This window comes from Gigantopelta aegis, unplaced genomic scaffold (genome assembly GCF_016097555.1).
Source record: "Gigantopelta aegis isolate Gae_Host unplaced genomic scaffold, Gae_host_genome ctg5822_pilon_pilon:::debris, whole genome shotgun sequence".
NCBI lineage: Eukaryota > Metazoa > Mollusca > Gastropoda > Neomphalida > Peltospiridae > Gigantopelta > Gigantopelta aegis.
Window position 1 is genome coordinate 1 of NW_024534658.1, and position 5,319 is coordinate 5,319.

Genomic DNA, 5,319 nt, shown 5'->3' on the forward strand with positions numbered 1-5,319 from the left:
AAATTTCTTGGAATATGCGTCAATAATCATTTATAAACAAATTAGAAAACATAACCGATGACACTTTCACAAGTCTTAAAAATCCTGTTTTCCCGTTTAAGATAAAACATTTATTAAAAGACAAAAAACGGTTGTAAACATATATATGATATGTTAAATTCACAAACTGTCATTCCAAAAGTACAATTGAAATATGCAAATGAAGGATACATGTATGATACAAAGAAATGGGAAAAGTATTATGTTATTCCTTTTCGATGTGTAAAAGACACGACATTATCATGGTTTCAGTATAGAATAGTACACAGAATCTTAACTACTAATACATTTTTGTATATGATGCATTACGTGGATTCTAATGCTTGCGACGTCAGCAAAGCTTCATGTGAAACGTTACAACATCTTTTCTTTGACTGTAACAAGGTTAACCACATTTAGGAATCAATACGAGAATGGATATTGACTGAAACAGGAATTGACATTATTTTTCGTCAAGATATTATTATGTTTGGTATGATCAATAACGAAAATAGTAACTTTGTAAATTGGTTTATTATCAACATTAAATAATATACCTATTGTATGAAAGTACAGAAAGAAATATTAAATATCAATGGAGTTAAAAACATTTTGCGAAACAAGTTTGAAATAGAAAGATTTATTTTATGCAAGAATTGCAATTACGAAATGTTTAATCAACAATGGACACCATGGCTTAATCTCTTTGACTGAAACGTATTTCCTAACAATAGCTTGTTTCGAATTCCAGTTCTTTTTCGTTTCGCGCTAGTATAGATTTACCCCCTACCCCCACCCCCATGTATTTATTTATTTTATTTGTTTATTTATTTTTTTGTTTTTGTTTGTTTGTTTGTTTGCTTATTTATTTATTTATCAATTTATTATTATGTGTTTTAACCATTATATCTTCTTTCTTCTTCTCCTATATTTCCCAGTCCTTACCATTATATGCTTCCTGGAAATTTGTATAATATACCAGGACAAATACAGGTATATGCATTTTAGAGTCAAATTAGTTTTGATCAGTGGACCTTGAACCACCCTCTGTACATGCGCCTGGTTCATATGAATCCCAACTGCAACAGAGACATGGTTACATGTGTTTGATTGGTTTTCGTCAATACTGAACGCCATGACATGTTTTCATTTTGTTCGTTTTTCTGAAGAACGTATTACTGATACAAATGCACCTTTTCCTCTTTTCTTCAGGATGTGTACTGGTTAACGTAATGAGTGATATCTCTCAGGGAAAAAACCTCTTGACTACAATGAAGACACAAATACTGCTGTAATAACAGTTGATGGGGAACTAGACACTGTGAAAGACATTCCAAATAATGTGAAAGTGTATCTCACTACGGTAAGAATTTAGACAAATCGGAATTATTTTGTATCTTACAATAATATACGAAAGGTCGTTGATGAATTACGTTTATAAATATGTTCAAGCGAATTTACTGAGTTGTTTATTCCTCTTTTTAATAGACGGACACTCCTAAAGGTACTGTGGATCTGTGGTACCCCAAAGATGCTCCTAAAGACGTAACATCGATTACTGTCACTTACACTGATGAAACAGGTATGCATTGTCAGAAGTGGACTGTTTATTGGCTCATGTTGTACATTGTTCTTGACAATGCTTTTGGGTAATGTCAATGATGGTGGCTAAGTGAATGAACCAGTTTGTTCTAATTTGGTATGAACAGCCAACATGTGGCTATTTGGATCTATAGAGAAAAATAATGAACCATAGGTACATAGTATGTTTAATATGAATATGGGACATTACATGAATACCACATGGGAAATACTAATATGTTGACTGGTTTTGGCGGATTCTTGTATTTAACACCCTTTTGTTTTCTATTTACTTTAAACAGGAACTGAAATTACAAAAGACGTACCAGTGACCATCGACGGTGATGTTGTGAAAGTGGAGGTTCCAGAAGGTTCCACCTTTAAGGAAGTTCCAGAGAAGCCGGATGTTCGGGTAGTGAAGGAGGAAACACCTAAGGTATGAATGCTGTGTCAGAGAGACCGCTGTGTGTTATTCAGGATTTGAAATATAAATATAGTAAGTGGAACAATCTAAGGACATCCATACTTTGAAGGTGCATTTATATCAAATTGACAAATGTATTGAACTATACTTGATGTCGGTTTGATATGTGTCTAAATGTGTAGCATTGCATGCTCACAATTGGTTGAATTGTTATAATTGAAATGCTTGCCTATCCATCGTTTGATGCCACACCATTCCGCTTGAGAGCAATATGTATATATTTTATTATTTGTCATTTGCAGGATGGAGTAGTGAATGTATATGGGAAACCAGTTGACAAGGTTATAATCACAAACATTACAAAGACGGATGCCGAAAATGTTGATGTCCTTGTATGCAAGAAAGGTAAGAAGATATAACGAAAATAAATGTTTCATTGATTTCTTTGAATACCACTTTGTAAAAATGAATCAGTTAAGATTCCATGATATGTACTTTGTGTAGCCTTAAGGCTAATTGGGCAAATATTTATTTTCCAAAATGAATGAAGAAATTACTTTCATTTATATATCAAATTTACTAATGCAGTGATATGTATGTTTAATATTATGCATAAGTTGTCTACAACATTAAGTTTGCAGTAAATAACGCCATGTACATTGGTTATACATATCTCTTGATGAGACAACACCAGTTCCAAGTACAACTACTCCAGGTATGTATTAAAAGTCTTGAAATAGTGAAGAGTCAAAGAATCAGGTAGACATGATTTCTGACAAATATTCTTTCATACAGGAATAATGAGTATATTGCAAAACCTAACCATCGTGGACTGATGAAAACATTTTTTACAGTATTTGACTTCAAATTTTTCTAAGTCAGCAACATTATTAATGCTAGCTACCTCGGAGCCATACTGCAAAATAGGCATAACCATTCTATCAAACAGATACATTTCTGTGCTAATATTCACTGGAACATGTAAAAATTAATTATACAATGAAAATACACTTTTCATAGCTTGTTAGCGTTCATGTATGATTCAATTAATTGTTATTGTGTCACATATCGATTATGCAATAACTTAGACTTTATTTACTTAGCGGCTAGCAATCAGACCAATTAGGTTGAAACTAAATCACAGGAATCAAGAAACACTAAGGATTTAATTCATTCCCCCACATGATACACGGTCTGTCAATAAATATACCTATTAATTATTATGTTAGCAGTTAGCGATGACAATTTTTCAAGTGACAAAATAATGGGTATGTGCCGACTAACGACATAATTCACAAAGAGGTCTTAGCCTGGGTGTGTTGCCTAGGAAAACGCTGTTGGCGGAAGATGAATTCCCAAGGAACATTCAGACGCGAGTATTTGAGCCAGGTATTATAAAAGAAAAACAGAAAGATATTAACCCATATAGAGAACAGAAGTGGGGACCCAAGGACGGCAGCTCTGCTGTCATTCCCTTGGGGGTTCTCAGTCGCAGTGTCAAATCCATCGTTCACCTAAAAGCTTACACTTATATTATCTGTATCACCATGTTGTACCTCTATCTTCATCATAGGTGAACACGCTCCTATTTTTTACGGGGGGGGGGGGGGGGGAAGGCTATGGAGAGTGTCGTTTTGTAATAAAGTGACGAATTGTAATATTTAAAAAAAAACAAATTCTAATATACTCTGACTTAATCTTGGGGCTGAAATATGTACCACCAGACCAAATTTGGTATATTTTTTCATTAGTTTGTCGATCCACAGACTTGGGGAAATTACTCATATTTTTGTAAGTGCATTTTTTGGAGCAATAGCGCTAAAGTGCCGCTATTTAATAAACTTCATTGTTCAAGTTATTTTGCTTATTACCATCTTCAAATCACTGTTAAAGGAAGGGACAAACAAGGCATTTGACCTGGTATGCATATTCAACGATGTATAATGCACATTATTGCTTAACATCAAGTATAATCTTATAGTTAATCAATAAAACGGTTAAATGTGACGGCTATTAACGAGCGCAGCCATTTTGTACCATCCTAGTGAATACGCCCTCTGACGAGCTGGTGGTTACGTAATACTTAACGTGTCACGTCAGAAATTAGTCTTGGAACTGAAAAAACAAAACATACCTGATTTTTTCGGATGCATTGCAATGTTCTGTAACAAATAATAGCCATCCCAGTAAGCCAGTACAATTATATATTATTTTTCAACACAAAATAAACCACCACTGTCAAAGTGTTGAAATAACTGTGTTATGTGTTGTACATAAATTAACCCATGTACTGAAATAATAATCGGAGTGTTTTCTTGGTTAATTGGTAGTTTCTTTCCGTGACCTGTACCTGTGGTTCCTGATTGGCAGGTGTATATTTACACGGTCCCCAGACACTGTGTCTAGACACACTAAAAAGGTGTGCCTCTTGTATTAAGATCACAGGGTATTGTGTTATAACCGCACGGATACCCCTCTATTCGTAATGGACATTACCAGCCGCCCTGCGTTATTACTGTAAGTAATTCTGTAAAACCCTTGCTTAAGTAGACTTTCCCATCTAAAATCACAAAACTGACCAATTACGTAGTCCCAAAGAAAAGAAAATTATCACTTGAGTATCGTGAGTTGTCGTTTTTGCTCGAACATAGCATACCAATAGGCCTAATAATATGCTCTTTTTTCTTTGGATTTAAAAAAAGAAGAAAAATACTATAACTCCATTTCGTTCTACAGGGTGTCTACTACCAAATCAAATCCCATAGACGACAATAGTAACATATGTGGCTAAAACTCCTACCTGCAACGTATCAACCGACATAAACGCCACGGATATAAATACTACCACCCCTTACACTTAAAGTGAATCAGAAAAAAATGGGGGTCAAGCTGCTCGTTTCTGAGATAACGTGTAGCGTCTATGACTACCCTAGTTTCGCACAAAATTCGAGTACTTTTTTTACAGGTACCCCATACATGTTTCAAGCACAAGGCTACTTGACACATTGGTACTAGATGAAATAAAATTGCACATTTTTTTTACCCAGATGAAACTATTATTTTTTACAACCAACACACTCACATTTATAACCAATCACAGGACTTGTGGTGTTCACTTCTCTATCAAAAGTTCGGTGCACCTCGAACTTTGACCCAGCCGGAAGTTATTTGGTTTAGTACTACCTATACTGATAACATACATTTTTCAAAGTGTCCAGCTATGTGTCTTTATGACAACCAGGATCTGGTGTATTCTGACATAAACTGACAACCTCACTGAAACTGTTGTTTCTACA

At 34.6% G+C, this 5,319-nt stretch overlaps 1 long non-coding RNA gene across 1 annotated transcript; it reads left to right on the top strand.

Moving 5' to 3' along the window:
• Nucleotides 1-1,229: 1,229 nt before the first annotated feature.
• Nucleotides 1,230-2,383, top strand: LOC121366461. The gene is made up of 4 exons (XR_005957156.1): nucleotides 1,230-1,381; nucleotides 1,507-1,600; nucleotides 1,902-2,035; nucleotides 2,326-2,383. It is a non-coding gene; the product is annotated as an uncharacterized LOC121366461 (long non-coding RNA).
• Nucleotides 2,384-5,319: the final 2,936 nt, after the last annotated feature.